Source organism: Bos indicus, chromosome 28, assembly GCF_029378745.1.
Source record: "Bos indicus isolate NIAB-ARS_2022 breed Sahiwal x Tharparkar chromosome 28, NIAB-ARS_B.indTharparkar_mat_pri_1.0, whole genome shotgun sequence".
NCBI lineage: Eukaryota > Metazoa > Chordata > Mammalia > Artiodactyla > Bovidae > Bos > Bos indicus.
Genome location: NC_091787.1, coordinates 33276287 through 33303292, shown reverse-complemented (window position 1 = coordinate 33303292; position 27006 = coordinate 33276287). Strand labels below are relative to the sequence as shown.

General features: G+C 48.5%; 1 protein-coding gene across 16 annotated transcripts in view; it reads left to right on the top strand.

The window, feature by feature from the left end:
- KCNMA1 (potassium calcium-activated channel subfamily M alpha 1) overlaps positions 1–27006 on the top strand; it is a 774726-nt gene that overhangs the window by 161316 nt on the left and 586404 nt on the right. The window contains exon 2 of one of the 16 annotated variants that reach the window (XM_070782105.1): positions 1–27006. This exon is cut by the window's left edge and continues 21518 nt beyond it. The exons of the other annotated variants lie outside the window; for them this stretch is intronic. The gene's annotated coding sequence lies outside the window, so the exon portion shown is untranslated. 16 annotated transcript variants of the gene reach the window in all.

The window sequence follows — 27006 nt, the reverse complement described above, 5'->3', positions numbered from 1 at the left end:
TCAGGCAGCCTGACTCTAGAAACCCCTGGTTCTGTCCATATAGAAAAAAATTAAAATGAAGACATGCCAAAGCAAGGTTATGCAAATTGTGATGTTTTAAATATTTCCATGAATTAAATAAAGGAGTGCTTTTAAAAAGAAATCAAGTACAGTATGATCATGATGTTCAAAGGGCAGTTACTTAATATGTAAACTTAATATTAATCCCTAGAGTATTACAAGGGTGAGATCTGATAAGCCCTGAGGATGAAATCTGAACTTGACAAGCAGTGGTGTCTTTATCCACTCTGTGAGTGCATCTCCCTGGATGCAAACATAACCTCATCAGGGATGGCTTTGAGGTCCAAATCCCAGGTCCCTGGTGAATGTAGAGCTTGGCTAGTGGCCTCAGCGCCTCTCTGTCTGCTTCAGGCAGACTTTCTGAAATTTTGTGACTCCCCAGTCTCTGGTCTTAGAATACTATGCTCTGTTTCCTCCCAAGTTTAGAAACTTGGGTTCTGGTATCAACTCTGCCAGAAAGCAGCAGTGACCTTGGGAAGGTCAAATGCCTCCAACTTAACTTTCCTATCTGCACATAGAGGTATTGGAGGAAAAGGTGACCTTTATGGGTTCCAGCTGCTCCAGACATCCCTGCAACTCTGATGCTGTGACTAAGAGCTCTGTCACTCGATTCTGTGGCTGAATATTAAGCAAAACTGACTGCAGTGTCTGGAACCCTATTGGATCATCCTCGATGGCACCCAGAGCCCCTGGGTCTTCTAGTCACCAGACATGATATCCACTGAACGCTGCTCATCCACCCTTATTGTGGATGACTGCGAGGGAGACAGACCTTCCATCATGAGAAAACGCAATCAATCAAGAGGACTTGATTAAAGTATATTTATTTGGTGTGGAGCCTGTCCTACCAGCAGTGAAGCAATAGCCTCTGTGATGTAAGATTTGTTTTAACAAATGGATGTATAAGGCCAGGAGCCATGGGAAGTGACAATGCCTGTCAAATAGAGGTGGCAATAGCTTTATCACATGGTGGCCTTCACAGTCTCGCCCAGAGGTCACCCTGAGATCTTGACAGAGGCTCTGCGTTCTTCCAGCTGGGTTTTCTTCCTGCAGATTTCTGTCTTTCTTGTTTCCCTTTTCTCTATTTTTATGTACTTCCCCAACCTCTTCCTTTTCCTTTATTTTTCTCTCCTTTGTCCTTCTCTCTCCCATTCTTCCCTCTTTTCTTGTGAGTCCTATTTGTGTGATTTAGGCTTCACTTTCTTCAAGGCTTCCAAATCGAAGGTGATCGCTCACCTCCCTGGTAGGCATCTCCCTTCCATGTGTAATAACATGAATGCCCTCTGTTCTGTGAAAGGGCATCGTAGCATAGAGATCTCTCTTGCATAGATTGATTATTTGCTCATATTCTCTCCTCTCTCTTACCTTTCTGGCCCCTGACTGTCTTGCTGGAGCCAGAGTCATCCTGCCTCATGCGCAGCTCTTTCTATGGCTGTTGAAGCCATCAATGATTGATTATAAACCACAGTGACGCCTTTCTTGAGAGTCACCATAATTGAACACATGCATGATATTTATGTTTGTGTGCTTGGTTGATCTTTGTCTCTCACTAAGAGTGTAAGCTCTTTGAGAACAGAACTTTACAGACAGATCCTGTCTGTCTTTCTCACTCTTACTCTCCTGGAGCTTTGCACAGCATGTGGTTTGCACTAGGTTCCCAATGCATGCTTGTTGAATGACTGTATAAGGTCACTTGGGCTTTCTAACATCCTGGGAGGGTAGGTGAGTGGGTATGTCAGTCTCCTTTGGAGGTAAAAAGTAGGTCAGATAGCTGGGTGACTTGCCCAAAGCATCACCGCTATCCGTCAGATGACACAGACCTGGCTTGCTCCATTGTAGGGGACCACAGTGAAACTGATCCTTCCCCCGCCCATGGGGAGCTTCTTGTCTAGTTGAGGAGACCAGGTGAGGGAGGGAAAGGGCTATGCGAGGAGCCTGTTCTTGGTAGTGTGAGGAGTGAGGCATGGGCAGCTGAGCTTCAGAGAGGCAGGGAGCTCTGAGCCAGGGATGACGGATCAGTCCTGAGCCCATCTCTGCTTCCATCTTCAGCAGCTGTGGTCAGTTTCTGCTGCTCCTGCCAAGGGTGTGCCTTTGCTAGACTTCCCCTCCTGCTAGCTGAGACCCCGCCAGAGTACTCGCTGGGGTGGTCTTCCCTACCAGGGCTGATTTGGGTCTGTTCTTTTTCTCCCAGCATCCCATGAACATCTCCATAGGTGCGGCTGCCTAGCCCCAGGTGAGGGGCACTGTGCATTAAGACCACACTGTGGGCACTGCCCCTGTAGTTGTCATTGGCTGAGGGATAGAACTGGGAACCTGGCAGGGGCTGGCCCACTCTCTTAATATGATATAGGCCCAGGAGGGGCCCACCCCTGAAAAGCTTTTGTTTTACATTGGAGGAGGGTATCGACACTCATTCGATACCTGCTGTTTGCTGGGTAAGGCAAGATGCTTTATATACAGTATCTATATCCCTACAGCCCTCTGGGGCTGACACTGTTATTATCCCCACTTTACAGATGAGAAAGCTGAGGCTCAGTGTATTTAAGTGACTCATCCAAGCTGGGTACAGCTCATAGGTAGCAGAGTTTGGATTCAAACTCAGGCTCGTCCAACTCCCCACCCCTCCCAACCCCGACCCTAGCCAATAAATATTTCTACACTACCACAATGCTTCCTAAGACCTGGGAAAAGCCAGGCAGCTCCAGGGACAGGGGTGCCATCCTGAAGCCAGAAGGGAGGGCCTGGCCAGAATGTCTTTCTTTCCATTTGTGTTAGAATGTGCTTGTTGCTGTAGACTGCCCGGTGCCCTTGGGCCAGTGGCTGCCAGCTTTACCCTTGGCTGAATCTGCAGCCTAAGAGCCCTTGCCACAGCTCGGGAAGACCAAGCAGTTTGCCCCTAGTGCTCTTGGAAACAAGCCGTGGGCAAAGAGCCTTGTTTCTGCTGAGGTCTCTGCTACTTCCAACCTCAGAGACTGTTGTGGGTCTCCAGGTAAGGGCCAGAAGGACCCAAGCTGCCCTCCTCAGACTTTAACCTCTGGGTTGCTGGTGTGTGTGTGTACCATTGTGGGTGTACTTGTCTCTCATCTGGTTTTGGTTTAGAATTTGTGCCATATCCCTTTGTTCCCTTCCCCTATGGGTTTACACACAACCACAGGCCTGTGTAGAAGACAGGTGCTTGGTCATCTCAGCCCCTGGAGCGAATGGAAGGAAGCAATGCATTTAATGAAACCAGATAAGCAATAATTTAGAGACTTTCTATCCAAGCCCTCTGATGTAATTTCCTCCCATGGCAGATTTATCTTCTCAATTCTGTTCAACTCAGACCAATATTAGAATGGCTTTCTCCTTCTTGTTTGCACACCAGCCTGGGTTGGCTGCCAAGGACATGGTACCCGGAAGCCCGGAAGAGAGTTTGCCTTACAAGGCAGGGAGCCCGGCTTCCTTTCTGGGCCCTGCCTCTCACTGGCTGTGTGACTTTGACTCACTCATTTAACCTGTCTGAGCCTAGGAAGCCTCATTTCTCAAATGGGTATTCAGTAGTGATACCTGAATTGTGTGAAGGGTCTATGTCAGGCCTGGGAATTTCTAGATGGAATGCTCTAGGAGAAGGCAATGGCACCCCACTCCAGCACTCTTGCCTGAAAATCCCATGGATGGAGGAGCCTGGAAGGCTGCAGTCCATGAGGTCGCTAAGAGTTGGACATGACTGAGTGACTTCACTTTCACTTTTCACTTTTATGCGTTGGAGAAGGAAATGGCAACCCACTCCAGTGTTCTTGCCTGGAGAATCCCAGGGACGGGGGAGCCTGGTGGGCTGCAGATCATGGGGTCGCACAGAGTCGGACACGACTGAAGCGACTTAGCAGCAACAGCAGCAGCAGCTTACTTAGCATTCCTCAGACTTTTTGCTTTCCTGTTAACAAGAGCTGTGTCTTTCTCACCTGCTCCCCTTCTTTTCCATTACAGTTTAAAATGAAATTAGGAGGTCCTCTTCTTGGCCTCAGTGTGTCCTGCAAGGATCGTCTCCCGACCTCCCTCTCTGTGCACCAAAGACATCAAGAGCTGAAAAAGAGAGTGGCCTGGTGGGAATGGAATCCATGTGTGTGCGTGCTCAGTCATGTCCAACCCTTTGTGACCCTTTGGACTGTGGCCTGCCAGGCTTCTCTGTCCAAGGGTCTCTCCAGGCAAGACTACTGAAGTGGGTTGTCATTTCCTCCTCCAGGAGGTCTTCCCAAACCAGGTACTAAACGAGCATCTTCTATGTCTCCTGCATTGCAAATGGATTCTTCACCTGCTGAGCCATCAGGGAAGCCCAGGAAAGAAATGATTATTTGTAAAAGTCTTCCCACTTCTGCAAGGGCTTGCAGGAGGAGGATCTGACATGAGCCTCCTGGAACCCATGAGAGAGAAACAAGCCTCATAGTCCAGATGAGGAAACTCCAGTGCCCAGAAAGGTCAAGCAGTTTCCATAAAAATCACACAGAAATCTGATGGCAACAACTGAGCCAGAATCAGGGGTTTTGACACCCAAGTTGGTGCTTCTCAAACTTTAATGCACCCAAGAATCTCCTGGGGATCTTGTGAAAATGCAGATCCGAAGGTCCGAGGTAGGGCCTGAGATTGTGTATTTCTAACGGGATTCAGGCAGTGCTGATGCCAGTGTTTTGTGGACATGACTTGGAATAGCAGGGGGTTCCATAAAGCTAGGAGGTTGGGGTCTTTGCAGCCCAATCAAGTGGGAGTGAGCCCTCTTCTTGTGTGAAACCTCCCGCACCTCCTTACTGTCTTCTGTACCCTCAACTCTTTCCTGAGTTTTCTTTTGCTTGTGCAGGGAGGGCCTGGGCTGCTGCCCCAGTGCTTCCCGGCCCATTTTCTCGTTTCTTCTTGCTTGGGGCTGCAGTGAACGTCACAGCTCAGTCAGTTTCTGGGGGGCCCCCCTGGCTCACACACCTGCTGTTTTAGGCTCACAGTCCCCGTTCCAGGGAGATTTGATGCCTGAATTAACTCCCTCTTGGAGCAATCCACCACCTTGAGTGCTAACCTAGTTTGTATTTTTAGAGTGTGCTCCATCAATTACTTAACTTGCAGAGCAGCTCTTCTGTGCAGTGGGGAGGTGCCAGCAAGGAGTGTTCTTCTTCCAGTTTCTGCAGGCTGCCCCCTCCTCCTCAACTCTCCAGAGGTCAGAGTCCCTGTTCTTTGGTGCTGCATCCGTATCATTTAGGATGGAGAGGTTATCCACCCCATTTGGTAGAGGTGGTGGAAACACTGAGGCCCAGAGCGGGTGTCGGCAAGCTCAGGCCATGCCTGGTGATGGTGCCAAAGAAGAGGGCTCCTCAACCCTTCACTTCCCCAGTGGGGAGAGGTCAGGACAAAAGGGCATCTTCCCAGGCTGAGCAGAGCCAGGCTCTCCCTGAGCCACTGCTTTGAAGACTGGGATTTGAAAGGAAGCCAGCTGGGGGCCATGTCCTGGGTCCCATCAGGTAGAATGAGCTCCTGGCTCTGATTTTCTTTCTAAAGTTCAGCTGGAAAACCCACATGCTGGGAGACAGAGGCCAGGGCCACTTAAGCCTGTGGTTTCTGCCACACTCTTCCTACCCCAGGGGACCTTTGACTCCAGCCCGAGACAAGTGGCCGAATGACTTGGTTTGAGTTTCATGAGGTCTCGCCACCTCGGGTGGAGGTGTTAATGAGCAGCGCTTGCCAGGAAGCCAGCAACAGGCAGACTGGCCTCCCAGCTGGCAGGGCTGGTGGAGCCTCCGTGGGTTGGGGGCAGAGAACTGCTTTAAAGCTCCGGGGTGACACAGCCAGCAGCCGAGACTTCTTAACAAAGCTCTGCCCCTTTACTCAGGGCCCCTGGATGTGACAACTTCACCCATTCTTCCACCAATTAAACATGAGCACCAGCTGTGTTCACAGTGCTGGGCAGGATGCTAAGGGTGTAAGTCTCAGGGCGGGACATCAACAGGGCACAGTCTTGTTCTCAGGGGCCTTAGACAGCTTCCTGGGAAAGCACGCTGTGTATATATGTAAAGGTAAAAGCATCAGGCAGTGTGTACATGTGTGTGTGTGTGTGTGTGTACATCTATGTGTGTACAATGTGTATTGATCTGTGTGAGGATCTGGGTGTGTGGAGAGAGATGTGTGAATGTGTATATGTGTGTGCTTATGCTTTTTGCGTGTACATATTTGTGTTTGCATGTAAATGCTACTATAATGTATCTTTATGCGTTAGTGTGCATGTTTGTATATATATGTGTGTTTGTGTCACTGTGTGCATGTATCTGTGTCCCTGTATGCTCATGTGTGTTACATCTCAGTGTTTGTGTGTATATGTGTTTATATGTGTGTGCATATGTCTGTGAATATTTGAGCCTGTGTGTTTAGGCTAATGTGTGCATCAGTTCAGTTCAGTTGCTCAGTTGTGTTCAACTCTTTGCGGCCCCATGGATGCTGTACGCCAGGCTTCCCTGTCCATCACCAGCTCCCAGAGCTTACTCAAACTCATGTCCATTGAGTCGATGGTGCCATCCAACCATCTCATCCTCTGTTGTTGCCTTCTCCTACCGACTTCAAACATTCCCAGCAACAGGGTCTTTTCAAATGAGTCAGTTCTTTGCATCAGGTGTCCAAAGTATTGGAGTTTCAGCTTCAGCATCAGTCCTTCGAATGAATATTCAGGACTGATTTCCTTTAGGATGGATTGGTTGTATCTCCTTGCAGTCCAAGCGACTCTCAAGAGTCTTCTCCAACACCACAGTTCAAAAGCATGAATTCTTTGGTACTCAGCTTTCTTTATAGTCCAACTCTGACATCCATACATGGCTACTTGTAAGACCATAGCTTTGACTAGATGGAACCATTAAATCTGCAACTGAACAAGTCACTCTGCAAATGTCAGACTGGGACAGGTGTCACGATAGAAGAGCAAGCACAGTGCTCTGGGGAATAAGGCTGAAAAAAAGAGGGTGGGCCTTAGAAGGCTTCTTGAAAAATGAGTGGAGTGGGAGGTAGAGGAAACAATGCAAGAAGAATCTGAAAGGGAGAAGGGCGCATACTTTATTCATTCATTTAACAAACATTAATATAGCACATATTATAGAGCAGGTGTTGTTTTAAGATAGAGGTTGGCATTGTGCTAAGAAAGAACTTGCTAGGTGGTCTTGTCCACCCCCTGACTTTATAAATAAAGTTTTATTGGAACACACATGCCCATTCATTTACATATTGCCTATGGCTGCATTGGGCTCCAGGAGAAAGTTGAGAAATTGGAACAGAGACCATATGGCTGGCAAGGCCTAAAATACTGTTTGGTTCTTTCCAGAAAAAGTCTACCACTCTGTTCTATATCCTTTACAAATATGGACTCATTTAATGTTCATAATTTGAGAAGGTATTATTATGCCCACTTTACAGATGAGGAAACCTGAACTCAGAGATATCAAATACTATGCCAAACTCCATACAGTTAGGAAGTAGTCGGAGTGTGAACCCAGGTGGTTGGGCTCTGGAGGGCCTGGGCTCTGGTCACCGTGCAGTGCTGAGAGCAGCCTCTCAGGGAAGGAGAACAGGCTGAGAAAATTTTGAGTGCAGGCTTCAGAGCACTGCCTTGACCTTGCCAGACTTTGACTTGGCTTTGGACAAGGGCAGCGATGTCTCTGAGCTCTGCTTCGGCAATTGCTATAATGTGAATATTCAGGGACTAGCCTGCCTAATGGGAGCTGTATCTAAGTTTTAGATACTTCTCGTAGACGACAGCTGCATGCCATTAGCTGGGCACTGCTCACACGGGCTTCTGCACAAAGCCTTCCTAATTTGGTGTATTGGTCAGTGTTTGTTCAGTCACCACGTGCTGTCGTCCGTCTTGCTTGCTGCCATAAATCATACATGCACAGAAGGCCTGGGATGTGTCTTTCTCAGTTGTGCAGGGAGAGAGGCTTCTCTTTAGGCTGGAGGATTCCAGGACCACGGTCTTACCAGGAAGGAGCTGTTAAAATGCCTGAATCCAGAGGACCTTCTACAAGAGCAGAGAGTCCTGTGCAGTAGGAATCAGTGAGGCTAGCAGATGCTGTCAGGGCCTTCCAGGCTCCTACCCTCGCTTCCTGGAGCCACAGTGAGCCAGAGAAACTGGAGGTGCCCAGGGTCAGAGCCCCCACAAGCAGCCCCAGTCAGAGACTCTGATGGGAGGATAAATACCCCAGATTCTAGTTCTCATGTGGAACAGCTTTTAGGCATGTTCTGCCCCCACAGAATTTCCTATGATGATGGAAATGTTCTACAGCTGTGCTGTCCAATATGGCAGCCACTGGCCACATGCAGCAATTGAGCTCTTGAAATGTGGCTAGTAAGACTGTGGAAGTGAATTTTTAATTTTAACTAATTGTCATGTCAAGTAGCAAGATGTAACTGGTGCCTGGCTTGTTGAGCAGGGCAGTTCTGCCGTGCCTCTCAGGTCCCCAGAAGGACCAAGTCTTTTGTCCACCTTTGGTGTCCCAACTGTCATCAAACTCTGCATTGAATCTCACCTTGCCCACTCCCTGACTGCTTCTTCCCTGGAATTGCCACCCAAACAAAGTACAGATCTTCCTTGACTTTCTGCCTTCCTTGACTTATGATGGGGTTGAAATGAAAAGTGAACGCTCACTTGTGTCAGACTCTTTACGACCCCATGGACTGTAGCCCGCCAGGCTCCTCTGTCCATGGGATTCTCCAGGCAAGAATACTGGAGTAGGTTGCCATTCCCTTCTCCAGGGGCTTCCTGATCCAGGGATCGAACCCAGTTCTTCTGCATTCAGGAAGATTCTTTACAGTTTGAGCCACCAGGGATTATAGCCCAACAAACATATTGTGAGTTGAAATACATTGTGTGTGAAATGCATTTTGAGTCCAAAATGCATTTAATGCACCTCACCACCCAAACACCGCAGCTTAGCTTAACCTACCTTCATTGTGCTCAGCACACTTGCATCAGCCTACTGTTGGGCAAATCACCTAACACAAATCCTGCTGTATGTTGAAACTCTCATGTAGTTTGTTGACTATTGTACTGAGAGTGAAAAGCAGAGTGGTTTTTCTGGGTGTGGTACGGGTGTCAGTTGTTTACCTTTGTGAGTGGATGGGTGACGGGAGCCGTGGTTCACTGCTGCTGCCCAGCATCACGAGAGAGTGTTGTTCCATACGTGGCTAGCACAGAAGAAGGTCAAGGTTCAAAATCTAAGTATGGTTTCTGTCAAATGTTTTTGGTTTTGCACCATTGTAAACTTAAAAAAAATCATTAAGTTGAAACACTGTAGGTCAGAAGCTATTTGTATTTCTCCAAATCCTATGAAATTGCCCCTTGTTTTAGTTGAAAAAGTGGTTGAATGTTGGTACTTTCCTGATTCAGCTTGCACTGAAATTCCCACTTTGGATTAGTGTCTGGTGGAATCCAACCTCATACATGGAATGTTGAGGTTTATGTTGGTTTCTGTGTGCAAGGCATGGCAGGGCAGTTGAAGTCATTCCCTGCTCTGGGTTCCAAACTTGGCTCTGCCTCAAAGTAACTGTGTATCTTTGGGCAAGTCACTGACTCTCTCTCTGCCTCAGTCCTCAGTGAGGCTAATCCCATCTGCACGTCTGCTCTACCTGTCTTGTAGAATGCTTGGAAGGGATGAGGAAGCTCATGGAAGGGGCTGTTCACTTAAAGACGTGAACGCAGTGAGAATGTAAGGTGCTCTCCTGTGCTGGGCTGTTTCCAGGTGCAGGGTCCCAGCTGCACTTCCTGGGTGGAAGGATGCCTGAGCATGGATGACAGATTCCAGACACTGTGTGCCTTTGATGCTACAGGACTGGGTGCCCAGGCTGCCCCAGGCCTCCCTAGATGGGGGCGCCTGAGCCTGTCTTTGCATGCTTAGATCTTGTTTGGCAGGGAGCACTCAGCAGCTAGCATGAGCTCCTGAGCAGAAGCGCTGGGAAAACTCACCTCAGCTGCTGTTAGATCAGTTCAGCGGCACGATGAACTGATGGCTGCTCGGAGCCTCAGTTTCTTTCCCTTGTCCACAAAAAGGCTGTAAACAGTTTAACGAGGTGGTGAGTGCGAGGCTTTTAGTTTTTAGCTTTTTTCTGAAATGGTACTGAGCAGGAGAGTGGTGTTGCTGGTAGTATGGGTTTCCCATCTGTCTAGGACTTCCTAGGGGTTTGTTCTTTCAGCTCAGACTGGCTTCTCTTGAAGTTCAGAGCCTTCCAGAACTTCCTCCCATGATGGAGCCAGACTCATCTGTCAGGGACCATTCAGGAAATCTTGGCTCCTGCCCGTGAGTGGAGTGGATGGAGTTTCTACGGGGAGCTGGGTATAGGTGTTGGAAGAGATCCAGAGTCGAGCAGGAAATAGAGAGGTAACCAGGAAATGGCAATAGGAGGAAGCTGTTAGCATCCCTCAGGCTGGAGGGCCAGGGGGCGGTTGGCTTCCTGGAGCCCAGGATCCAGCAGCACCCGGGGATGGGGGCACTGTGGAAGGCCTGCCGGCTGGGGCAGGACCACAGAGGAAGGGGTCTCTGGGGGAGGGATGGAGACCCAGAGTTGGGAGAGGCACCATGCAGATTGGCAAGAGGGGGAGAAGTACCCTGGTTTTCCTTCGTGTTTTTACAGGGAATACGGTCTTCTACGTGGATATTCCTTTTGACAAGACTTAACCAGAGGAAGGAAGTCAGGGGAGTGTAGAGGAGGGCTCAAGGCTGGGTCCGAAGGCAGGCAGGCAGATGGCTAGCATAGGGGCCTGAGAAAGAGCCTTAGGATGAGATGCTGTCATCCTGGACCCGTGGATGAGGTTCAGAGAGTCTGTGCACCTCTAGGAAATGCAGGCGCTATTTTTCTATATATGCTTGTGCATTTTGCTCAAAAAAGTCAGTGTCTTTCTTTAGATTCTCAAGTTAGTCTGAAACCACAAAAAGATTCAGCATAATCAATAATCCAACCATCTTTTCTCATGAATGGGAAATCCAAGGGCACAGACGGGTTCCTATTAGGAACCTATTAGAAAATAGGTTAAAAATAGGTTCCTATTCTCTTAGTCCCTATATGTATATGTATATCTATATCTATATATAGCTGTGTGTATAATATATATTCTGCTAACTGGCTGTTGTCCTTTGATCATCCCAGCTGAGCAAACCTACTAGGGAAAGTCCCTTCTCTGCTTCTCCAGAACCAGCCGTGTGTCTCTTGAGCCATCCTGAGCTCAAGCACACAGACATGCTCCTGCAGCCCGTAGCAGCCATGCATTGATCTGCATCCTGGTGTAGGTACACAACCCAGTGTGCGGAGGATGCAGAGCTGATGCTGGAGATAGAACCCAGTTCTTCTTCCTTCAGTCTTCCTCCTTTCAATAAGCATGTGCCTTGCATCTACCACGTGCCAGGCATTTTAACTCACTGCTGGGGAGACATTGCTAATCAAGATAGAAGATATATCCATCTTGTTATGGGGGTAGAGATAGAGTTGGAAAACCAACAGAATAGTCAATCTAGGTAATTTCTGATGGTGATAAAGGCCAAGAAGATAACAGGACAAGGTGACGGGATAGAGTATTTAGAGTCAAGTGTGAGAGCTACTTTTGATGGGGGAGGCCTCTGCTAGGAGATGTGAAGAATAAGAGGGAGTTAGTTTTCCAAAATCTGGAGAGAAAGCATGTTTGATGGGCGTAAGAGCCAGTGTAGAGGCCCTAGAGTGGGGCTGAGGGAGCACAGCAGCAACAAAATGGGCTGAATGAGAGCTCCTGCCTTAGAGGCTGACTCGTCTGACAGGCTCTGCCTCTCTTAGGATCTTCTTGCTTTAATGGGTGAATGGGTGGCAAAGCTCCCCTTCCTTAGCCAAGCCCCATTCTCAGCAGTGTGTCTGGCAGGTGGCTAGAAGCTGGCATTCTGCCTCCTGACACAGTGGCTGATTTTTTTTTTTTTTGGTATCGTTGAGATGCCAGGAGGATGGGGGATTGTTTCTGTTCAGGCCATCCACTGCACAAAAGCTCTGAGATCAAAGAGCATGGGCTTAATTTGTTTTGTTGATGTTGCAGAGGAAATCATGCTTCCTTGGACTGAAAGCTCTGAAGACTAAAAGCTGAATGGAGAGGGGGAGTTTGGATTAAATGAATGGGCTGGCCAGCTCTGACCCAGTTTCCACCCAGCACAGCAGTGACGGGGGAGGGAATTGCATTTCTCTCTGTGCTGGCCCCGGGCTGGTCACTTTTCCAGCTTGCCCTTTCATGGGGGGCGGGCCTTCTGTGCAAGTCAGGCCTGATGGAAGTGTCCTTGAAGGGAACTCGGGAGGGGAGGGGTGGAGGGTCTCTGATCTCTGTGTAGAGCAGCCCCATGCCCCGCTTGAGTTCATCTTGGATGCTTCAGGCCTGCCTCACGTTACCCTGTCCCCTTAGCAGTGAGGGCAGGTGTAGGTTTAGCTGAAGGTCACTTTAATTTTTTTTTTTGTGAACCTACAGCATGTGAATGAACTGGGAGTAAAATTTACTAATCCTCTGGCTTGCAAAGGAACATCAGATGGGAAATTCTGAGGAGGCCTGGAGTGGGCTGGGTGGGGTTGGTAGGGGCATTCCAACCCATTGCTGTGGCCAGTTTAGGGCTGTGAGTACAGTGAGTGGTCAAGACATGTCCACAAGAGACTTGGTTCCGGGGGTCCTGGGTTGGCTCCACATTTCATTAGCTTTGTGACTTGGAGCAGGTTACTTGGTCTCTTTTAGAGGCCTCAGCTTCCTCACTCTTAGCATGGGGGGAGTGATACCTATCTGTCCTGTCTCTCAGGATTGACGGCTCTAGAGGGATACAGGGCTTGAAACTGCTGCCAGGCACATAGTAGGCACTATCTGTTTGCTTCAGTGAAAGAGGCATCATGGAAAGAGATCAAAGCTGGTATATTATTCTAGAACCTTATGACTTGAAGGAGCTAGCGTTACTATGCATTAACAGTGACAGGGAGGAAGTGAAAGTGAATGGTTGCAAGATGAAGAATCACCCAAGTTAGGGCTGATCGAAAGAGGTTAGACAAGGCTGAAACACAAAATGAACTAAAACTGGTAAAAACAGCTAAAGATAGCCACAGACCTTTGTAAAACAATAGGCCCAGAGTTAGATGATGAACAAGATGGGATAGTATCACTCCTCAGGAAAGATGACACTGTTAGCAAAGAAACGAAACAGAAAGTGAGCATTTCTGTGTTTTCTCTCTGTTATCACCTAGAATGACCCTCTTCGGAATGAAAAAGGATAGAGCCAGTCTCTTGCAGGGAATTGGAGAATCATTTTAAAATGCATTTCTGAGGCCAGGTGGGCTCCTTGGCAGGGTCTTGAAATACAGTGTGGATGTGATGGTAGAATTGCTGGGGGTAGTCTTTTGATTGATGGTTCTTTTTATTAGGGGTTGTATTTCCAAGCTCATTTGCATGTCTGGTAATTTTCGATTGGACGCCAGACATAGTAAATTTTACCTTGGTAGGTGCTGGATATTTTAGTACTTCTATAAATAATCCTGAGCTTTGTTCTAGGACACAGTTAAGTTACATGAAAGCAGTTTTCTGCATTTGGGTCTTGCTTTCAAGCCTTATTAGATGCCTCGAGTACATGCCAACTCACTTTAGCCATGTCCGACTCTTTGCGACCCTGTGGACTGTAGACCTCCAGGCTCCTCTGTCCATAGGATTCTCTAGGCAAGACTACTAGAGTGGGTTGCCATGCCCTCCTCCAGGGGATCTTCCTGGTCCAGGGATCGAACCTGAATCTCTTAGTCTCCTGCATTGACAGGCGGGTTCTTTACCATTAGCACCACTTGGGAAGCCCTTAGATTCCTTAATCTAGGACTAAATTGTTTCCCACTACAGAGGCAATACCAGTCTGACTACCTGGATTAATTTGCTAGAGCTGCCATAAAATATCACCAATTGGGTGACCTAACAACAGAAAATTATTTTCTCACAGTTTTGGAGCTACCAGAAGTCTGAGATCCAGGTGTTGGCAGCCTTGTTTCCTCTGAGGTTTCTCTCCTTGGCTTACACATAGTTGTCTTCTTGCTGTGTCCTCATGTAGTCACCCCTTTGTCTAATATCTGTATCCTAATTCCTTCTTAAAAGGACATCAGTCAGGGCTTCCCTGGTGGCTCAGTGGTAAAGAATCCACCTGCCAATGCAGGAGACAGGGATTCGATCTCTGGTCTAGGAAGATCCCACATGCCATAGGACGACTAAGCCTGTGCACCACAACCGCTGAACCTATACTCCAGAGCTGCAGCTGCTGAGCCCACACACCGCAGCTCCTGCGGCTCACACGCCCTGGAGCCTGTTCTCCACAAGCGAGGCCACTGCAATGAGAAGCCTGTGCACTGCAGCAAGAGAGTAGCCCGCACAGCAGTGAAGACCCAGCACAGTCATAAAAACATAAATAAATAAATATAAAAAGGGCATCAGCCATATTCCATTAGGGTCTACCCTAATGACCAAATAGAGCTGTGTTCAGATGCATGGGGTAAGGGGGTAGGGTTAAGGATTTCAACATAGGGATTTTTGAGGGAACCCAATTCAGCTCATAACAGTATTTTGATTTTTGAACTTTCCTGCTCTGGCTGGTGGGACATGACCTATTCCCGGCCCCACGTGAGTTCCAGGGGCTGTTCTCTGTGCTCCTTCAGGGTGTTTCTGTCCCCCATCTTGGGTACTAAGTATTCAGTACTTAACTGAACACTCAAGAAGGTCTCTCTGCTGATCCTCAGAGTGTTGTCTGGGCAGCTTTCTCCTCTCTGGTGCTCTGTCCTGTGAACTCTAGGTGCCTGGGCTTCCCTAGAATCCCAGCTCTGATTCTTTAACTCAGCAAGACCCCTGGGCTCTGCCTGGGCCCTTTGCTCTGAGCTGTGTCCCAGATACCCCCCAGGCTGAAGGCTGGGGTGGTCATGGATTCACCTTGTTTGTTTCACAGGGGTCACTGTCCTGCCCTGTCTGAGCTCCAGTGTCTGCAAACTCTTGTTTCATATAGCACACCTGATTTTTTTGAGGTAAATACACCCCCTGTTACTTCCTCTGGGGAGTCTTTGGATTGTGGGGAATACCTCTAGTGTTCTGGAACTTTTCATTCTAGCTCGTATTTCTAGTGGGTGTTAGAAGTTGAATTTTGGAATTTCTATTCTAATGATGTTGTGGCTTATCCCTGGGAATAAATTTTTGATTGGATTGTTAAGCTGAGTGCTTGTGAGCCTTTGGAGATGCAAGCAGTGGTCACAGGCGCCAACCTGGTCTCCAAACAAACAGAACAAGCCGGACCCACCAGTTATTAAGGAGCCAGTGTCAACATGTAGGTCCTCTTTCACCTGAAGTCACAGCCGTGAATTTTTAGTACATACCAGGATTTCCCTTGTGCCAGGTTTTGTCTTTATGGCAGCCCAGTGAGACAGGTGCCAGCATCCCTGTTTTCCAGATGAGGACGTTGCAGGTGATAAAGGATGTTTCCCAAATCTCAGGTGTGAACTCGGTTCTGCCAGCCCTTCAATGAGATGTCATTATTGCCCCACATCTTCATTAGCATCTTAGTTAGGGAGAATCCAGGAGCTGGACCTTCAACCCAAATAAGCAAAATAGAAACAAAAGATCAGATACAAGATGAAGAATCCTTCTTTATCCCTGCATTGAGATGAGAAAACATCCCCAGAAGCAGATGGAGACTAAACACTTACTTCGGGAAAAGGCCTCATTTTTAGAAGGGAACTGAGAGATCATTCAGTCCCTAATATATAGTTGGGGTTAGTGGCGGCCGGTGGCCGATAGCTCTTGTAGCAATGTCACTGTCATAGGATGGTGGCGTCACAGCACCTTCCCTGGCAGGACTTCCCCTTGATGGCCCCCATCTTCAATGCATGGAGGGGCTTTTTGTATCACAGTGAGTGTGCGCTTCTAAAGTATATAATTATTCCAGTAGCTGGATGGATACAACCTTGTCGATTATAAATAAATCATCACCTCGCCTCCGCATCACCATCAAAATGTCTTTCACACTCCAATTAAATTAACGCACTTACTTTATTGTCTAATAAACTTTTTCCGAAAGTATGCTCCCACCTCCGTCTCCATCTAGAGAAGAACCTGGTTAAATGTCACCGCTTTGCCCGCGTGTGCAGCCGCCTCACTCTGTCCTTCGAGTGTGACTCCCTGCATGTGATCTGACACCTGATCTGGGGTCCTGTTTGTGGTCCTGTCTGAGATGTGACCAGATTTAGCCCTTTGCATGGGAGACCCAGACTGAACCGGGTGGGAGGAGGCAACAGGCGGGGAGAAGATCAGAGTCTGCTAACTTCCTCCTTCTCGTGGCAAGGTAGGGGTGGGAGAGGAGGGAAGAGCCTTGCTGAATTTTGTTATTAGTAAAAGAGCACTTTGGTCTCTTGGAATGCCATCTCATGTCCAGTTCAGTTCAGTTCAGTCACTCAGTCGTGTCCGACTCTTTGCGACCCCATGAATTGCAGCACGCCAGGCCTCCCTGTCCATCACCAACTCCTGGAGTTCACTGAGACTCACGTCCATCGAGTCAGTGATGCCATCCAGCCATCTCATCCTCTGTCATTCCCTTCTCCTCCTGCCCCCAATCCCTCCCAGCATCAGAGTCTTTTCCAATGAGTCAACTCTTCGCATGAGGTGGCCAAAGTACTGGAGTTTCAGTTTCAGCATCACTCCTTCCAAAGAAATCCCAGGGCTGATCTCCTTCAGAATGGACTGGTTGGATCTCCTTGCAGTCCAGGGGACTCTCAAGAGTCTTCTCCAACACCACAGTTCAAAAGCATCAATTCTTCGGTGCTCAGCCTTCTTCACAGTCCAACTCTCACATCCATATATGACCACAGGAAAAACCATAGCCTTGACTAGATGGACCTTTGTTGGCAAAGTAATGTCTCTGCTTTTGAATATGCTGTCTAGGTTGGTCATAACTTTCCTTCCAAGGAGTAAGCGTCTTTTAATTTCATGAGAGCACCAAGCAAATACAGAGTCTCTGCTTTTATTTTCACTGCTGTTAGCAAAGTTTTGGTGGGAAGGAGACATGACATTAACTGGGGTGTTTGTCAGAGTCAGGGGTGTTCCACAGAAAGTACTTGTTAGGCCTAGTTCCCTGTTGTGAAAAGACTTGTGAATTTCGGAAACATTTTGTGAAAGTACACAAGCTTTGGCTGACTGCAGGCTTGTAATTTAGGTATATTCCCTGGGAAGAAAGAAAAAAGCAAAGACACAGGTCTATGAATATATAGGTGCCCTGACATGGTGATGGCTGGCAGCCTTGCCTGTGAACAGGAGGGGCAGTCACTAGAATATGTGGTCCACACACTGCGGAGACTGCCCATGCCTAGGCAGGTGAACACCTGGCCTCTGATTAAGTATACCCAGAGTGTAACTCAGTTCATGTGCCATGTCTTCCAGAAGCCATCTGCCTGCTTCAGGCTGGAAGTGACCTTCCTTCTCTGAACTCCAGGTGTTCCCCATCCATGTCTCTGATGTTAGGGCTCTGGTCATTTTATTTCTGGGATCTGAGTTAGTTACATGCCCTCCTACATCCTTATCTGGTCTGCACCCTCCTCTGAGGTCGGGTCGAGGTCTAGGTCAAGGCCATCTTTTTGGCCCCTTCAGTGCTTTCTTTGCGTGGAGCTGATGTCATCTCTCACAGGTGGACAGATTACCTCAGGCTTCAGTGGTTCTTTTCTTCAACTGCCTAATGTTGTCCGTTAGGTGGGGTATCGCTCAGGGTGAAAAAAAAGAAGTGATGCTTTACTGTTTGATTCTAGGGTTCCTCTGGGTCAGGTGGCCCTTATATTCCAGGGGTCCAGGACTGATGAGGAGTGGCATCAGCTGGGATTTGAGGCTAAGCCAATAAGGGTGTGGACCTGCTGCATTAGCTGGCTTCTTGTCATGGGTCTCAGATGGGTCATTTTCTCCTCTGCACTCAGGAAAGTGTGGGTTTGGGGCAGGACATGACTGGTGACACCCTGAAATTTCTAAGCTCTGTTAGAGTCAGTATATCCTTGTACTAAAAGGCTGTCTTAAAGCGGAAATAAAAGAGGCTTTTTATGGTAATAAAATTATGTGTTTATGATATAAAACTCAGGAAATAAAAGCATCGTAAAGCGAAAGCAGTGTCAACTATAATTCTGCAGTGCAATGATCATATTCGGTGTATTTTATTATTAAAATGTAATGTTATTCTGAAAGCATGATTGGATCGTACTTTATGTAAAGCTTTAAAATATATTTATTATTTAAAATGTAAGTAGCATATACGATAAATATTCAAATGATTCATGAAGATATAAAATGCAAAGGAAGAGTTCTCTGCCCATCCATCCATCTGAATCCCTGAAACATTTCTCCAAAAGTATCTGCTCTTCAAAGATTATTCTGTATCTCTCCATGGGGTGGGGAGAGGGATATGGAGAGGGAAATGCATATATTAGCTCTAGTTAAGGCTTATTTTTTACTTTATTCCCTGGTGGCACAGATGGTAAAGAATCCACCTGCCACTGCAGGAGATGAGGGTTCAATCTCTGGGTCAGGAAGATCCCCTAGAGAAGGAAATGGCAACCCACTCTAGTATTCTTGCATGGGAAATCTCATGGGCAGAGGAGCCCAAGGGACTGCGGTCCATGAGGTTGCAAAGAGTCAGACACGACTGAGTGATTGAATACACACACACTCACACACACACAAACTTAGAGATCCATAATGAACATTTCCTTCTGTTGCTACTGATATTTCAATAATATCTTAAGTGGTACCACTGTACTCCATCATGTAGATGTCCCATCTCTATTCTCTTTAGAACATATAGTTTTTTTTCCAGTGTGTTATTAAAGGTAATACTTTGAAATAAATACATCTTTACATATAATATTGCCTCCCACCTGCTTATTTTTTCAGGACAGCTTTCTAGAAACAGAAATATTATAGCAAAAGGAAATATTATCATTGTTGATAGATACTGTCAAATTATGATACATTTTTTTCTATAGAAACAGGACCATTTTTCTGACCCATAAGTTCCTTTTGATGTTTTGAACATTAAAAAAGTAATACCTGAAGACCTGCTCTTTTTTAAAAGAATTCAAACAACACAGAAGTACTTACTTGCAATGAAAAATAAAATGCACCCCTTCCTCCTCAACTTCCCATCTCTACTCAGAGGTAAGCCCTGATAGAGCCAAACTGGGAATTGGATGGACCTAAATTTGAATTCAGATGCTGTTACTGCTTAGATGTGTGATGGTGGATTAGTTATGTACTCTCTGGGCCATGGTTTCCTCATCTGTAAAATGGGTGTGCCGGCAATTGCCTTGTCAGATGGTGTAAGAAGAAAATGGTTGTGTGGAGAGGTAGCCACTGGCCAGGGGGAGCCACAATTATAATTACCGTCTTTGTTGAATGGCGGATTGCTGCTCTCTGTGATGTGTGATCCACAGCCTCAGTCTGAAATCGTGCTAAAAAGCAATCCGCTTATCCTGATGAGCGCTGGTCCCTCTCTGCAAGATTGCTTTTAAATCTGAGCTGATGGAATCACTATGCTGTGAGCTCCCCAAGCAGGAGACGGTGTTTCCTGCAGCTTGGGGAGCTGCAGCTGTTCCACCGAACTTTGGTTTGTGTTCTAGGGTGGTTGTCCAGGCCCTTTGAGTAGCAGGATATCATCACCCCATTATTAGGATAGACACACCTTGGATTACTGTTGCTTAGAAAGCAGGCATTAAGAAGAGTAAGGCAAGAGAAGTCCCAGCTAGAATGGGCACTCACCAGGTGTCCCCTTGAAGTGTCAGCCTGCTCAAAACTGTAGGCATGACACCATAAACCCTACTATTTATATGACACCAAACTCTGCACACATCTTTAATAACACTAAGCCTTGGGTTGTTTTAACAGCATCTCTCATTATAACTTTTTTTAACATTTACCACGCTGTTGCACCATCTTTACTCAAGCGTTGTGGTGAACAAGGCGTTTTGCACCCAGTGGCAGCACTGCTGATGAGAAGATGCCACTAAAGCCGACAGCCCAGGATAAAGAAGGATGACCCGTCACTCACAAGGCTGGGAGCCCAGCTGACCACTGTTCTGGATCCCAGGATCCAAAGCGTCCCATGTGGTCCTCAGGCTGCAGGTGTGAGATGAACGAGTGAGGGTGGGTTGTGATTCTGGGGGAGCCAGAGGAAGGCCTTTCCTTGTAACAGCGTTCTGGCCGGTCAGCCTCAGCAGCATTTTGTCTACGTAATCAGTAGCTACTGGAAGAGGGGTGGACTCGGAGAGAGCTCCCTCAGCAGGTGGAAACAGTGAATTACTTTATCTGTTTACCAGATGTTTATTGAGCATCTGTGAGAGAGACCAAGGTTGTAATATTAATGGCCAGGCATGAAATGAGAACATGGGCACTGGTGTGAACTGGGCTCTCTGGAGACAGACCTTGGCACAGGATGTTTATTAGGGATCAACTCCCTTGAAAGTTGGGGCAGAGGCAGGAGTGGCCAGAGGGGTGAGGAGAGGGTGATACCGACTCCACCAAGCCTCAGCCCGCCCAGCAGGGTCCTTGGAGTGAATGTTGCCCAGTAGAGTTGGTTTCATCAGCCCAGAAGGGCTGGGCCTCTCTTCCCCAGATGCTCATGATCCCAGGAAGGCCATGATCTTGGATGAAGTTACTCCCTGCAACTGAGGTGACCCTGCTGGGCTCAGCTGACCCCCCTCCCTGGAGCTGGGCAGTGCTTCCTTCCTTGTGGGGATGGGATCAGGGCATCCCACAGGCAGGCACAGCTGAGGGTATAACTGGAGCTCTGCCTGAACCTTGAAGAACACCTTGGCCTCTGGCTGTCATGAAGGAACAAGGAGAGCTTCCAGGGGAGTGAAATGGTGTGGGCAGAGGTGTGGAGGTAAGAAAATAGCACACGTGGAGCCAGAGTCAGAATGAAAGTCACCGTGGCTTGGATGTCTAGGCAGAGACTGATGGCCATTGAGAAACGGCCTGTAGGTACCTCTTGTGTGTGCCTCCCAGGCATTTGCTCTCTAGCGATCCTCTGAAGCCTGTTGTTCCCATCACCTTTATGGGATGTGTCTTCCTGAGTGCCCCCAGATAGCCTTTGCTCCATGTCCTCCAGCCTGAGCACCTTGGGTCCCTGGGGAGATTATCTGCTTTTTCTGGTGCAGAGCCTGGATTTTCAGGGCTCCTCACTAGTGAAGGTGGAGGTGACCGCTGGGGCAGCAGACCAGAGTCTTGAGCATGTCCTTGACCTGGCCACCCATTGTGGTTAATGGCTGTTCTGAGGAAGGTGTGGGGGGGTCCTGATAGAGCAGCCCACCTCCCAGCTGTGAAGCAGCCCTTGTCCTCTGACCAGCATCTGGGAGAAGCCACCAGCCAGGCGATCATACTTGCTGGGCATCTTGAAGCCCCTCAGATGAAGAAAGTCTGGGCCTGATGGCTTGGTTGTTTTCATTCCTGAGTCAGCTCTGGAATGATAGCATCTTGGTAGGTGGTGACTTGGTTCAGCTTCACTGTGATCTGGGAGGTCTCCTTGGCCAGGCTGTTGAGACATCAGGGGCTGTAAGGAAAGAGTGTGGGAACAGAAGTGTCATCCCTTGAAAAGCTTCCCCAGGGCCCAGCCAGGTGCCTCCTGCTCATCCTTCTCCTCCTCCTTTTTCCCTGGTCCTCCCCCAGCCTCCTGCCTTCCCCTGGCTCTCCAGCCCACGCTGACCCTTGGCCGATGAGGGCCACACCTTAGAGTCCCTGTTCCATAAAGTTGGATTTCCTCTCATGCATCCTCAGAGGCCCTGATTGGGTGCCATCATGGTATTTTGGGGTTTGATGAAGGATGAGAGACAGAGTGACCTGGTGGCCTGTTTGTGGCTAACTTCCCTCAGCCTTGACTGATGATTACAGCGACGTGTGGACAGCAGGCAGGTCCCCAGTGCAGCCGCATGGGATTGAGTTTCCTGAGCTGTTCCGTATCAGCCATCGGGGAGCCAGACTGCTGGCTGCTAAATGTGCCAGCTTGTACCTGCATGGGGCTTGGGTTTCAACCCTACCCTCCCTCCCGCTAAATGCTGAGCTCTCTTAGGAAATGTTGCATAGCTGAAATAACAATTACTCTACAGGTACAGTGATGGAAGTGTCCGAAGGTAATGTTAAACAGAAATTTTCATTAAAGGGTCTTATTGAAATTGGTCCTTCACTGATTTTTTTTTTCTGATCTAGAAATCAATCATAGGAACCTTGATATATTTTTAATTTTCCATATGTGCTTGCATTGTACATGGTGGAGGGGGAGAGGGAGGGAGTAAAGGAAGGAGAAAGGGAGGGAGAGGGAGAGAGAGAGAATCTTTCTGTGGAAGATCCTGAATGGGTCCTTTCCCTTTAAACTCCCAACACAGCTCAGCTAACCCATGGGGCCGGCATCAGCTCAGCACACAAGATATTCTTGGAGCTTGCCTTGATAGAACTCTGAGATACTCGCTATGTTTTTTCCTTTTTTTTCCCCTGTGGTTTTTCTGAACCTGAACAAAGCTTGTTCTCTGTCTCTAAATACTGCTGGGTGGTTTTTGCGTTTGGATACTGCATTGTGGGTCTGTTTGAGGCAAGCCTTGGGCATCTCATAGGTGCTCCTGCAGCTGCAGTTGGGTTGCTATAGAAACCGAATCTCACAATGTGGCGTGGGGCCTTTTTAGTTTTACATGTGCTGCTCCTGACCTGGGAACAACGGTGATGGTGACCTCTTTGCTCATGGCCTGAGCTGAGAATTCCCCGTGCTAATTAGTGAGGCGTTTCAAGGCCCTGACCATGGTGACCACTATGGGAAAACCACCCTCCAAGGTGGTTTTCCCTTCGCTTAGGGGCAGCCTTCGCCTTTGGACAGGCTGCCTAGCTTTTCCCCCAGCCTCAGCAGCACTCACTGGGTCAGGGAGTCCTTGTGCTATTGGGACTGTCTGGGAAGCCCCTAGGATCACCTCCAGAGCAGTTGGGAACATGGACTGATACCACCCTGGGGACAGTTTCTCCCTTGTAGCATGGAGATGACCGAGGCATGTCACATGGCATTTTATATCTCACGAACCAGCTGATACAATAGTGAATATAACTGCCATGTGGCAGATTAAGGAGGCTCCGAGTCAGCTAACAGGTGCCGGTTCATTAGTAATTCCAATCAAAGACATTAGCTACTATTTAAGGATCTGGCAGCTTGGCCACCTACACCACACTTCATCCGGCAGCCTGAAGCTTTTGAAGAAGAGACGGAAAAGGTCGCTGTCTTCCCTGCTGCTCATCCTTGGAGAATTAACTTCGGTGAAGCGTTGGGTGACTCTCAGGTTGAGTCTTCCCCCAGAGGAGAAGGCAGCCTGGACAAGTCATCACAGTAATTCCACAGGCGGGAAAGTCTCCAGCCATATTAAGCAAGCTCTGTGCTTGTCAGCTTTCTAAATTATATCCTTGTATTCTCAAAGCAGACTATTGTAGAAGGCGTTTTCTTGGTCCCATTTCTCAGATGAGGAGACTGAGGCTCAGAGAGGTTAAATAGATTACCAGTGTTTACTCAGCTAGGAAGTGGCACAGCTAAGATTTGACTCTGGTCTCCGATTCCAAACCCCAGTCCCTTCGTGTTCCAACTCAGAGACAGTGCAGGGCCAGGCAGACCTGATTCCTTGTGAACTGAGGTCTTTGTACTTCCTGACGGCTGTCATTCTCTCTGATGGGCAGGTATTTCACCTGGTTCTCTGGCTCTTATCAAGTTCAACCTAGATGAACCACCCTAAGAAGAATTTTCCAAGGCTTACCACCACGCCTAAGTGGCTGTGAAAATGCCCATCAGGGGTTTAGTGATTGGTCTGAAGGAAGTAGGTATCTTTGGCAGACTCTGTGGATAAAGGGGCTTCAAGACCAGCAGGAGCCTACTGGGACCACCTTTCCTGTGGGAAAACATGCATATGGAGGGGGTCTGGCCTCTCCGTGGGATACTGGTGGCCTCCAGGGCTTTTTCTCTTGGCTGGTTGCCTATCTTTCTGTGTGTACCTGTCTTTTTCCGGATCCTGGCTGACCCTGGGCTGTCATCATGGCATTGGTTGGGCAAACACATTCGTTGAAAACCAAACATGTGCTAGGAAGGAACATCCTCCCTACACCTTGGCCACCTGTGCAGAGTGAGTCACACTGCTCTGTCCACCCCCGGAAGCCTCCTCAGACTGGAACAGGAGGAGGGACAATGATGGGGTAAATAGCAGTTGTCAGACACTTAGGGAAATGAGTTCAGATTCTCACCAGACAGGAGCTGAAGCCCCAAGTACAGACTGCGGATTCCTGTTGCCACCTGCCATGCCACTGGGTTGTGGAGGGGACAAGGTGGTGGGGGGCAGCCACCCACAGTGCTCAGTCAGTGCACACACGGGCCTGCTAGATGTGGATGAGAGCTGCCAGTGACTCTCCTGGGGAACACTGCCGTGTGCCAGGTTCCAGGAGAAACCCTTTTTGTGTTCTCTTGCTCATCCTCATAAGGAACCCTGGGAGATCCACACACTGTTGTGCCCATTGCACAGATGAGTAAATGGACGCACTGCGTGATTAAGTCACTTGGCCAAGGTCTTACAGCTAGTGAAGTAGCGGGTCCAGAAGGCCAGGCCAGGCTCATCTGACGTTAGTCCTGGGTCCCCCTGAGGTTGCAGGGGCTGGGTGGGTAACCTAGGAGCAAGAGAGGGCTAATGCATAGAGCGCAAAAAGCCCAGCTGGGAGGGTGGGAGGACCAGTTGGGCAGGAGTGACAATGGAGATGGCATTGGGAGGTGGCACAGGTGGCGAGGGGAAGGGGGGCTTGGGTGCCAGGCTTCCATTTGCTGGCACTGGGAACCAAGGATGGGTGTTCCTGCCCTCGGATGTTCGTTTGTCTCACCTCCCGGATCTGGTCCAGGGAATTCACACTTGGGGTGGCTGCTGTAGCCTGGGAGTGGGTGGGACTCAGAGTGCAGGTTGGACATGGGCACAGTGGGTAGCAAAGAGGAACGGCCTTGGGGGGGCTGGAGCCAGATCTTGATCCCACGGGTAGGGAGACACCTCAGAGAAAATGGGCCTTTCTAGTCTCCTGGGACATCTCTTTTCTGATCCCCCCACCCCCCTCTAAGAACTGTGAGTGGCCAACTCCCCTCCACTGCTGGCTCCTCTAGCAGAGGGCAGTCCCCAGCGGACTCCAGGCTGTTCCGAACTTATGCTTCTGTGGCCTTGACGGAGTGAGTGAGCCCCCATGACCCTCACTTGGCCAACTGTGGGACCCTACCTTGGTATATGAGACAGAACAAATCTCAGCCTATTGCTCAAGCCTTCTATTTATAGTCAGCACATAATTAAGCAGCTCCTCCTGTCCTGGACCAGAAGGGGTCGCCTGGCTGGTGGGCCATGTGGTGAGTCTGTGGGGCCGCCGCGTGGCTAATAGGAGAGAGGAGAGTTTGGAAAGCCTCTTGTTGATGTTCACGCTTCATTTCTTCCCAGTATGTTTTTGGTCAACAGAAGGATTAAAAATAGCATTTAGAAAAAATTGTGTTCGCCGGGTATGACCCTGGGGGGCTATTTGGATCGTAGTTGCTTGCTTCTCTGTTTGTACAGTGTGCTCAGTTCTTAACAGCCCTAGAAAGAAAGCCCAGCAGAAGACTTCAGGTGTCCCCCTCCCTAGTTGGGTCTTGCTTTGCTTTGTCAAGACCCCAGAGTTCCTTGGCCAATGTCTATGATTCACTGAGTTCCCCCTTGAGTCTGGTATATGCAGTATCACCTGAAGGCATTCTGGTAAAGATCCTTCTCTATCCTCACTCCAGCTCCTTCACAGCTCCCTGTTACCTACAGTCAGTTTCAGACTCAGCCTGGTATCCGAGGCCTGGCCTCAGCTCACCTTTCCAGCAGCTTCGTACCCTCTTCTCCTAAGCCACCTTCAGTCATCTGGGGCTCCCCGCTTCTCCAGAACTGGGAGGGGGGTGGCTACCTCTTGAATTTTGACTTCTGCTGGAATCCCCTCTCACTTCCTCTTTGCCTGTTCTCATCCTTCTCATCCTGCAAAATCCAGTTCACCTCCAGCCTCCCGGGATTCCTCCAATCTCAGAATGATCTCACATTTTTCTTTTTTTTTTCTGGACCTTTAGAGCAATTCTGTCTGAACACTTTCATTTGGCAATTAATCATGTTATGCCTGGCAGTGTCTTCCCCACTATTATCTCAAAGTGTTATTTAAATATTTCATCAGCATTTAAATCTTCATATTTGTCCTGCCACCTCAACTGAACTGAGTCTTGTTGGAAGGTGCAGAGAGGGTCATACGCTTCTCCAGCAGGCAGCTGGATGTATTGGTCTCATCCGTGCAGATTCCACAGCCTCCTGTGTTTCATCCTTGCTCTGCCTCTTACTGACCATATGACCTTAGGAAAGTTTTCATTGCCTCAGTTTCCCCACCTATAAAATGTGGATAAAAATCGCACCCACCTCATAGAGTTTGGAAGGATCCAGTGAGTTAATACAGGCAAAAAAGGGCTTAGAACAGGGCATGGTAGTGTCTGCTGAGATCTGTCGTATGCCTGTTTCCCCTCCACCCAGCCCCAGCCCACTGCCATGGACAGAGTAGATGGGCCAGATCTGCTTATTTGTTTTATTTGGTGTCCTCTTATTTGTACAGATGAGAAAGCCCTGGCCCAGAGAGGGTAGGGGGGTGTCTTAAGGTCACACGGTAGGAAGCGATGGAGAGCCTGAGGTGGCAGAACTGAGATTCCAGCGCTTCAAGGGGAGACCTTTCTTTTCATATGCTGCCCCCTTGAGGGGGCTTTACTTTGCAAGAGGCACTGAGAGAAAGCTGTTATTTTATGCTTGAACACCTTTTCCCTGGAGCAGATGGGCTGGGGTTGGCAGAGGCACCACCGGCCTACAGGACTCCAGGGGGATCATTCACATCGATTGTTCACAGCGTGT